The sequence below is a fragment of the Crocuta crocuta genome, unplaced genomic scaffold (genome assembly GCF_008692635.1).
Source record: "Crocuta crocuta isolate KB4526 unplaced genomic scaffold, BGI_CrCroc_1.0 scaffold179, whole genome shotgun sequence".
In the NCBI taxonomy this organism is placed as follows: domain Eukaryota; kingdom Metazoa; phylum Chordata; class Mammalia; order Carnivora; family Hyaenidae; genus Crocuta; species Crocuta crocuta.
In genome coordinates this window covers 586,057-597,004 of record NW_027551568.1, presented here as the reverse complement: position 1 = coordinate 597,004, position 10,948 = coordinate 586,057, and the positions used below count along the sequence as shown (strand labels likewise).

The window sequence follows — 10,948 nt, the reverse complement described above, 5'->3', positions numbered from 1 at the left end:
GCGGCACTCCTGCCCCGCCCCACCCGTCCCCGTCAGGACGCCCCTCTCTGCGCTTTGTGTGCCCCCCACTTCACAGAGGCCCTTGTCTGGGAGGGGGCCCTCCCGCCTCCGCCCGGGCCCACCTCTCAGGAAGCCCTGAGCGGGAGCACGAGGCGTGCACACCCCGCCGGGGTAAGGACCGTGCCAGCCACGTGCCGGCCTCACCTGCCTGCTGGGGGTTCTGCCTGAGCCTCCCTGCTCGGGACCGCGGCGCTCTCCTCACCGCCGCTCTGCAGAAGCTCTTCTCTCCCACCGCGGCCTTGTCGTCTCTGGAACCTACCGTACATCCTGAGCTCTTCGGTGAAGTGCAAAACGAACAAGCAAGCCGTGGCTGTCGTGCCAAATCCAGCGAGATCTCAGCGGCTGGGTCGGAGCGGTGGTCCCGCAGCTGCCTACACCCCACGTGGAGGTGGAAGTCCTCTCTGAAGGTCCGTGTCACCGCCCGGGGAGAGACGCGGCAACGTGGTCAAACCTGTGATCCCATCCGCTGCGTGCTGTGGCCCCGTCCGACACATTGAGTAAGAATAACACTCTGATCCTTTCAGCTCGTTGGGATTTACTGACTTTTTACTACAATAAAAGTAGATACATCACTGTCGCTGGTTGAGAGCCCCTTTTGCTTTCTAAGGGTAATGACTCATTCTAGATTTTCCACGTTTCACATGGTCGCTCTTTGAATTCTGATTTTATTTTCATGCCAAATCGCTGGTGCACCTTGATGGGTCTATTTCACTCACTTAAGCTCATAGGCAGAATATTAATTAGATGACCCCTTTGGAGCAGGTGGATGCGAAATAGCTTCTGAGGATCCTCTCCCTGGTGGGGGTGTGAACACTGCCACATTTGTGGTTAGCGTGTTCGTGCGTGGAGCCTCCTTCCTATGGGGCCGTAAATCCACATGGCGCTGCCATCCCACGTGCGTGTGTCTATGTTTCCAAAACGCCGACCCTCCCTTGGGGTCCATCTAGGGCTGTGCTCGTCTCCATGAGACAGGAGTCTTCAAGGCCACAGGGCCATGCCCATCCATACGCCCTCTCCTTTTCCAGAACCTGCTCCAGATGCTCGCAGCCACAGAACCCCATTAATCAGCCCGGAGCCTGCTCCTGGGGCCCCTGAGGGCTGACCCTGACCGCTCACCCGAGGGGTGTGCGCACTCCTAAATTTGAGAGCTGGATGAGGAATTGGCGAAGTGCAGGGTGGCCGTGTTCAGCAGAGCCGGGAGGGAAAGAACGCGTGGAGATGAGGCGCAGCGCCAGTGGCGGGGAGGACGCGCCAGCGCAGGCCTGCAGCCGAGAAGTCCGGCCTCAGCTTGGCGATGGGCTCTTCGCTGTGGCACCAAAGGCACTGGACACAATTTTTTTTTTAATCGAAAGATTGTACTTCATTAAAATGAAAAACTTTTGCGCACAAAAGGACATTATCAAGAAAAGGCAACCTACAGAAGGGGAGAAAATATTTGCAAACCATATAGCTGACGCAGATAGGTAACGAACTCCTACAACTCAGTGACAGAAGGACAGACGGCCCCATGAAGAAGCGGACAAAGCACCTGGAGACACGTTTCTCCAGAGAAGATTCACGAATGGTTGGTAAGTACGTGGCAAGATGCTCAGCGACGTGGGCAGAGCAGCTGGGGACAGCGTCGTGAGCGGGGCACCTGGGGACGGCGGCTCCGAAAGATGTCTCCTCGGCATGTTAGTCATATGCACCAAAGGTGCTTGAGAGAGAGCGGGTGCGGGGAGCCCCCCGCCCGCCCCCCCCCCCTCCCTCCAGGGAGCCGGAGCCGGGCCCACGTGGGAGCCCCTCCCTCCCCACCAGAAGGAAAGAAATGTTCTTGTCACTGGAGACGAGGAGTCAGGCGCCGGGGGTCCCGTGTGGATAGACCTTGTTCAAACAGTGTCCTCTGCCTTTACACACTCCGCGCACATTTTAGTCACATTCCCACGGTTGCCTCTCTTTGTTTGCCTGCTTTATGAACTCAAGGTCTCACCACTTCTTTGGGTCTTTGTTTTCCTGTGAGGACTCCCATGCACATGGAAATTTTAATTAAATCAGACGTATATACGCTTTTCTCCTGCTGCTCTGGCTTATGTCAGTCGGAGCCACAAACCCTGAAGGAAGAAGGATAAATTGTACCTCCCTTACCTTAGTCACCGGGGAAATGCAAACCAAGACAATAAAAGTGACCGCTTCACACCCACTAGGACATCCATAATCCCCAAATGGCAAGTAACCAAATCATCCAAAGCCAGAAGACAACGGTGCTAGTGACGAGTGGAACGTGGGACTCTCCTACTTTGCTGGCGGAAATGCGGGACGGTGCCACCGGTGTGGAAAACAGCGGAGAGGTTCCTCAGACGTTCCAACACAGAATTATATGATCCAGCAATCCCACACTTAGGTAAAAACCCAAGAGAATTGAAAAAGAGACGTTCAGGCACATGTTATCAGTGGGTGGGTAAACAAAATGTGGTCTATCCCTGCAATGGAAAATTATTCCTGCATGAAAAGGAACTGAGTACTGACACCTGCCATCCACACACAGCACGGATGCACCTAGAAAACATGCCGAGTGGAAGGGGCCAGACATAAAAGGTCACATACTGTATGGTTCCATTTATATGAAACATCCACATGGGCAAATCCGTAGAGACAGAAAGTAGATTACTGGAAAGTAAAGGTTTAGGTTACTGACACAGACATTTACAGAATACTCAACAACGGTAAAATTCACATTGTTTTCAAGTGCCCACAGAACATATAACAATATGGGACATATCTTGGTCATAAACAAATTTCAACAAATTTACAGTAACTGATATCATACAGAGTATGTTTTCCAACTACGATGGAATCATACTAAGGAATAACAGAGAGATTACAAAAAAAAAAATCTCCAAGCACGTGGGAATTAAACAACACATTTCTGTATAATCCATGGGTCAAAAAGCAAGTCCCCAGAGGCACCTGGGTGGCTCAGATGGTTAAGTGTCCAACTTCAGCTCAGGTCATGATCTCACAGTTTGTGAGTTCAAGCCCCACATCGGGGTCTGTGCTGACAGCTCAGAGCCTGGAGCTGCTTCAGATTCTGTGTCTCCCTCTCTCTCTCTGCCCCTTCCCTGCTCACACTCTGTCTCTCTCTCTCAAAAATGAACAAACGCTAAAAAAAAAGAACAAGTCTCCAAGAAAACTAAAATTAATGAATTAAATTATAATAAAATACAAGTTATTAAAATGTGTGGGACAGAGTTAAAGTGGTGCTGCAAGGGATAGTTACAGCATTAAATGCTTACATTAAAAAAGAGGAAAAGTCTTAAATCAATCATCTAAAATGGCACTTTAAGAAGCTAGGAAAAAGAAGAGCAAAATAAACCCAAGACGAGCAGAAGGAAACAATAAAAAGAAGCAGAAATCAATAAAGTGAAAAAAGAAACATAGAGAAAATCAATGAAACAGCAGGCAATAAAATTGACAAACCTCTACCAAAATTGATAAAGGAAAAGAGAAGAAACAAATGATCAATATCAGGGTTGAACCAGGGGTATCAGCTCAGACTCTGCAGACATCAAAAACATGAGGAGGAAATATTCCCCCTACATAAATTTTACACGTTAGGTGAAATGGACCAAGTTCTCAAAAGAGCACAAACTACTACATGTTCTGCATTTGAAATAAATATTTTGAATACTCCTATAACAAAGAAATTAAATGTATAGTTTTTAAGCTAAAAAAAAAAAGATATCTCCAGGCCTAGGTTGTTTGGCTGGAGAATTCTTCTAAACATTTGAAGGAGAATTAACATCGGTTTTACATAGTATTTTCCAGGAAATGGAAAGAAAACAAGGGAATACTTCCTAATGTATTCGATGAAGCTAGCATTACCCTGATACTCAACTTGTCAAAGATAGTATAGAAAAGGAAACCCTCAGACTAATATCCCTCACTAATAGGGATGCCAAAATCCACACCAGAACGTGGGCAGATAGAACTCAACACTGCATAAAACAATCATGTACCATGACCACACAGGGCTTACTCCGAAGATGTGAGACCATTTTCATACTTGAAAATCAATCAATATTAATCCATTCTATCAACAGGCTAAAAAAGACAAATCACATAAGCACGTCAGTTGATGCAGAAAGAGATTTCTTGTGATTCAAAATTCAACAGTCATTTAGGACAGAGACTCAGAAAACATCAAAATAAAGGGGAATTCCCTATCTTGATGAAGAACATCTATAAAAACCTCCAGGTACCATTATACGGAATAATGAAACTGCTGCTTTTCGCTAAGATCAGGAACAAGGCAAGGAAATCTTCTCTAACCACTTTTTTTTTAATGTTTTTTTTAAATTTATTTGTGAGAGAGAGAGACAGCGTGAGCAGAGGAGAGTCAGAGAGAGAGGAAGATACAGAATCTGAAGCAGGCTCCAGGCTCTGAGCCGTCAGCACAGAGCCTGACGTGGGGCTCAAACCCACGAACTGTGAGATCATGACCTGAGCCGAAGTCGGATGCTTAACCGACTGAGCCCCCCAGGTGCCCCATCACCGCTCGTATTCAGCACGGTGCTTGACGTTCCAGCCAGTGTAGTAAGGCAAGGAGAGGGGTCAGGGAGTCATACAGATTGGGGGAAAATCCTCTTTAGAATACAAAGAGGATTTGGGAAACAAGATAAATGTATGAATATGAACTTTATTTAAATACACTAGCCATGAGCACACGGAAGCCAAAATTTAAAAATTATATAATCACAATTTTTAAAAATATATAATCATTAATACACTTAGGTACAAATCTAAAAAAAAACACATGTGCAAGACTTACCTGCTGAAATTTACACAGCACTGATGGAAGAAATCAAACATCTAAATGAATGAGAGACATGTCATGCTCATGGATTGGAAGACACAACACAGTACAGACGTCCAGTCTCCCCAGATCGGTATACTGGCTTCACACATCTCCTAAAGAAATTCCAGAAGTATTTATTTTTAGATACAGGCAAGATTATTCTAAAGTCTATATGGAAACACAAAGGAAGTGGGAGAGCTAACGCAGTTCTAGAAAGGAACGAAATGGGTGGAATCAGTACGTTCCATCTCAAGCCCGTGCGCCGGTGGTGGAGGAAAAGATACAGATTCCGTGCAGGAGAAGATAGGACCCAGAAGCAGGCCTACCCCAGTATGACTCACTGGTTTTTGACAAAGGTGAATAATCCACTTCATGAGAAGGATAAGCTTTTCAACCAACAGTAGGAGAGTCATTGGACATCCATTGGCAAAGAAACAACATCAGAACAAATAAACAGAAATACCTTGACCTAAACTTCATTATACAAATGTGAACTCGAACGGGTCACAGTATAGAGTCAAAGTAAAATGTGAAACTATAATGCTTTCAAAGGGAAGTGCAGGAGAAAACCTTGGGGACCTAGGGATTAGTGGGTTCAAAACGTGGTACTGAAAGTGCCACCTCTGAAAGAAAACATTTGATAAACTGGAATTTACCAAAATCAAACAAAAAGTGTTGCTATAGTGACGATGCTGTTAGGAGGCCGAAAAGATAAGGTACAGACGAGGAGAACACTGTTTGCAAACCACGTTTCCGAAAAGAGGACTTGTATCTAGAACATATAAGGAACTCTCAAAAGTCAGCAGGAGAAAAGCAAACTAACCAAATAGAAAATCATCAAAAGACAGACATTTCGCCAAAGAGAATATACAGATGGCGATTAAGCACACACACAAAAATGTTCAACATCACGAGCCATTAGGAAAATGCAAGCAAAAGGCTGAATGAGATATCACCACCCACCTGTTGGGAGGGGGGAATAAGCGAAAATATCAAATGTTGGAGGGAGAGTAAATGGCACGGCCGCTCTGGTAAGACTGTCCGATAGGTTCCTCAAAAGCTAAACACGAATCCTACAACCCAGCCATCGCACTCATGAACCTTTATCCCAGAGAGTAAAAACTTAGTATCACACAAACCACCGTGCACAGGTGTCCACCGTGGGCTTATCTGGAATGGCGAAGACTGGAAACTTGAAAGGTGACCGGGTGAACAAACTGTGGCCCATCCACACTAGCAAAGCCTACTCAGTGATGAAGAAGCCACACAGTTGTGATACATAGAACTTGGACGGATTTCAGGGACGTTATGCTGAGTGCAAAGAACAGCCAACTTCAGATGGTCCCAGGGACAGGATTCCGCTCAGCCAACACTCCCTGAAGGGCAGAGCGTCCAAGATGGAGAACACGTCGGTGGTTGCCGTGGGCCGGGGTAACAGGGGCAGCCGTGGGCAGCCTGAGGGAGATCTCTGTGCCGATGGAGCAGCCCGCCCCTGGATTGTGTCGTTGGCTACCTGAGTGTACACGATAAACGAACAGAGCCAGATACGCCCATTGCACCAACGTTGCCTTTCTTGCATTAATATCGGTCTGCTGTGAGATGTTACGCTGCGGCAAAGTGGATGAAGGATGCCTTCCTGAGGGGAACTTTCTGTACTTTCTGCAGCTTCCTGCGACTCTGTAAATACATCAAAATATATACACTAGTTGCGTGCCTGTCAACACACCCCAGGAGAGTTCCCTAAAGCGAGCAGTCCCGCCGCGCTCCCTGGAGCCCGGAGCTTCCCCACCCCAGGACCCAAGGGGAGGAGAGGTCTGGCGCCGGGCCGTGGCCCGTGGGCAGAGAGCGCTGGGTGGGAGGCAGAGGCCGCACCCCAGACCGGGTGCCCCGCCGCTGTCTGTTGTCAGGGCAGAGGGCCCCGGACTCCACCAGCCTCCCCACTGGCTCCCGAGCCAGCAGCCCCTGAACCAGCTCAGACACCATCCGTCTTAGAGATGCCAGCCTCCCCCCTCCCACGTCCCTCTCGAGATCACCTTGCCCCAGAGCCGGCCCCCTCGTGGCTGCCGTCAGCTCATGCCTGGGCACCACGAGCAACTGCCTCCAGCTCCAGCCAGGGGCACGGTGCCCAGAGGCCACGGCGCTGGGCTCTCCCCCTCCGCCTCGGTGAGAGCCCGCACGTCCCGAGCTCCCCCTGCACCTCCCGGGACTAAGAGGGACCATCTTCCATGCCCACAGACAGCCTGCAGTCTCCAAGACGCACCCATCCCCACGGGTCCCCTGCCCTGCCTTACTCTGCCCACCCGCCCCTACACCTAGAGCAGCCAGCGTGAATCCCACGGGTCTCCTGCAGCGCCTCCTTGGTCAGGGCAGAGCCCACCCTCCGGCCCCCCACTGCTGTGTCTGCCTGCTGCCCCGAGCCCACACCCCCTCACCCAGAGGTGGGAGGGGCCCTGGCAGTTGAGGGGCACCTGCAGTTGCGGCCAGAGTCTGGAGCCATAACGTCTGGATCCAAACCCAAGTTTTACCATGATCCAGCCAGGTCTTGGGCAAGTAACGGTTTACACAGAAATACCTGCTTTTCTTTTCTTTTCTACCAGGATGGTGCTGACCTCGGCGGCAGCCTGGGTTCCACAGAAGTCAGTAGGTGTGAAAGTGTCGTCGGGACAGATAGCTTGTGCTCAGCGTCAGCTCCTGAGACTTCCTCAGAGCCGCAGAAGCCTCTGTCCCCCATCCAGAGAAGGCAGGGACGCATGAGGAGTGGTGGAGACCGCAGTCCGGGGCATCCCAGGACTGCTTATCTTAAATTATTTTGAAATGATTATGACAGGGGCGCCTGGGTGGCTCAGTCGGTTAAGCGTCCAACTTCGGCTCAGGTCATGATCTCGCGGTTCGTGGGTTCGAGCCCCGCGTCGGGCTCTGTGCTGACTGCCAGCTCAGAGCCTGGAGCCTGTTTCAGTCTGTGACTCCCTCTCTCTCTGCCCCTCCCCTGCTCATGCTGTCTCTCTCTCTCTCTCTCTCTCTCGGAAATAAATAAAACAGTAAAAAAAATTTTTTTGAAATGATTATGTCAAACTATTTATTTAAAAGTCATATACATTCTGAAACTCATGCCACCCCCACACCCAGAGGTGGCCCCCGCCCTGCCCCAACCCCCTCTATGCCTTCCTGGGTGGGGACAGGCAGGGGCGTCACCCCTTTGAAAATGCTCCATGGAAGGCAAAATTTCCAGAAAGCCCAGCGTGTTGCCAAAGAAGCGGTCAGCTCCCGGCGCCGCGCCTGCCTCGGCCCCCACCGCGTGGCCTGGCCTTCTAAGACCCCATCCTCCCTCCAGGGGCTCAGCCAGGCTCCTCCTCCAAGCTCAGGGCCCGGGTCTCCACAGCTCGCTCCCAGCCCCTTTCCTCATCTCCCTCATCTCCTGCCGTGTCCGAGGAGGCCTGGGCAAGGCGGTGTCCTCCTTGGGACAGCAAGTGACAAAGCAGATTTCTCGATTTGATTTTCCTCTTCACACATGAGAAGTGAAACCTCCAGCTTAGACTCCTTCTTAAAGAGATAGCTCTTCCTTTCCCTGCTTGTTTTGAAAGCTGCTTTCTGAAAGATGGCTGCGTTCAGGCTAGATGGGCAAAAGTTGGAGAGAACCCCGACATGCCGAGGAGAAACGGTGGAGGCACTGACTGCTGTGAGCAGAGCATAAGGCTCAAGATGGAAAATCATGAACCAGATGATACTGTCAAGGAAGACTTAATTTTCAATATCATAACCAGAAAAATTAACCAACTCCCAGAAGCAGAAGGGAATCTGGACGGACATGGATCAGCATATATTGAGCTTAACGCTGCTCTCTGTGGTCTAATAGCAAATAGTCTTTTTTGCCGCATCTTAAATGTGACACAGGCTCGTATAGCTGCTGGCTTACCAATGGCAGTGATCCGTTTTTGACTGCGCTTGCGTCTGACAAAGGTTTTGTAAATTTACCTTTGAATACAGGTGATCTGAATTGTGACAGCTGCACCATAACATGGGGTGGATTGGTTGGTCTTGTTTTTGGTGGTCTGTACCCCATTTTCTTGGCTATACCTGTGAATGGTGGCCTAGCAGCCAGGTATGAGTCAGCCCTGCTACCAGAAATAGGAAACATCTTAACTTACTGGACTAGAATTTCTAAGCCTGTCTTTAGAGAGATGTTATTTCCCATTTTGCTCCAGACCATGTTGGCAGCATACCTTGGCTCTAGACAATATAAATTAGTTATGAAGGCTCTTCAGTTACCTGAACCTGGCCTAGAAATTCAGTGATTGTTAAACAACTTTGTACACAAAAATAAAACTGTAATGTATGAAAAATAAATAAGTAAAAGCTGCTTTCTGGGGCGCCTGGGTGGCTCAGTCGGTCATGCTCTCAAGGTTCATGAGTCTGAGCCCCACATCTGGCTCTCTGCTGACAGCTCAGAGCCTGGAGCCTGCTTCAGATCCTGTGAGTGTTTCTCTCTCTCTGCCCCTCCTGGCTCGCAGTCTGTCTCTCTCAAAAATAAACAAACATTAAAAAAAAAAACTGTTTTAAAGCTACTTTCATAAATTCAAGTTTTTTTCCAAAATTGGTCAAAGATGTATCAACGAGTTTCACTCCCAGGGACAGCTCTTCCATTGCTGATCAGTGTCTTGGTTTACAGCATGGTATCCTTTGCTTCCTCTGAAGAAACTCCCCAAAAGATAAAGGCTCCCCAAATGGCACGGCACCAGGACACCAGGCTGAAGTCGGTCCCAGGCTGGAGGACTACGGGCCACATGTCCACCAGCATGTGCACACAGCAACCCAACGTGGGACCGCACTTGAAAGGGCTCCAATGGCATCCGGCCACGATCGCGTGACACCTGGGAGCCAGCCTCCAGCAGAGGCTGCCTTCACAGAGAACCCCTGCCCTGGCTCCTCCTCGGGAAGACAGATGTCCAGGGGACTCCCCCTCCGGCCTGTACTGAGCCGTGTTGAGGGGCTCCTGGGTGGCCAGGCGTCCAGGGGAATCTTTGGCCTGTGCTATGCTGGGTCAAATTCCTGGTCAGTAAAGGGTCTGGGCTGTTCTCAGAGGGCTCCAGCCGCCATGTGTCCCGGGGATGCCTTCGTCCTGCGCTGGGCTGGGTCGGCCCCATGGGCTGAGTTTCCAGGGACCCACTTACTCTGTGCTGGGCTTGGCTGCCTCACCTTCCCAGAACCGAGCTGTGTTGGAGACTCCTGGCCAGAGGGCTCCCGGTCAGCAGTTACCACGACACTGGTCTGGGCTGAGCGAAGCTGGATGGCAGCGCTCCTGGCCAGCTGGGGTCCCGGAGGCCTGTTCTCCCAGGGCTGGGCGGGGTCCGAGGGCTTCCAGCCGGAGGGCTCCTGATTAGGTGGGCGACGGCGGGGCTCGTCACCCTGTGCTGCTCTGGGTGGCGCTGTCTAGGGGACTCGTTCGCCCTGTGCTGAGCCAGGCTGTGGCCTTGGAAGTCAGGAAGGGCTCTGCGGGGCCGGCCGAGGGTCCCCGTGCCCCGGTCCTCAGGGCCCTGCTCCCAGCTNGGGGCTTCGCTCGCCTCCTCCTGATGTCGCCCCTGCACCCCCACAACCACCAGGGGCCTCTCACTGGGTCTCGTCGGGGAGGCCCAGCTGCCGGGCAGCTGTCGCCCAGGCGCTCCGTCCCTCACCGCCCGGACGCCGTCCTGGACCCCCTACCAACTGGGCGTGGGCCCCGCACTGCCCTCCCTCCCGGCAGCACCACCCCCACCTCTCCATGGCAGAGCCTTCATTTCACAGTGAGCAACGGGGGTCGGGGGGTGGGGGTGGCAGGGACTTGCCCACTGAAAATTAAGAAGAGGAAGCCGCATGGAGTCGGGTGGCCAGCAGGGGGAGCGCTCAGCCCTGCCGCTCCCGGGCGATTGCAGACCCACCCGGAAGGGACGCACCTTGCAGCTGGATTCCACCGTAGCTCCTACTTTACTAGCCCTGCAGGAGGGAGGAAGGTTTCCTCCTCCCCCAGCAACAGTCCAGCCAATAGGAGACTATCAGAGTCTCAACCAATAAGAGACTGCC

General features: G+C 51.1%; 1 pseudogene; it reads left to right on the top strand.

Annotated features, from left to right (window-relative positions):
* Nucleotides 1-8,532: 8,532 nt before the first annotated feature.
* On the top strand, nucleotides 8,533-9,186 carry LOC144220361 (transmembrane protein 126A pseudogene; annotated as a pseudogene).
* Nucleotides 9,187-10,948: the final 1,762 nt, after the last annotated feature.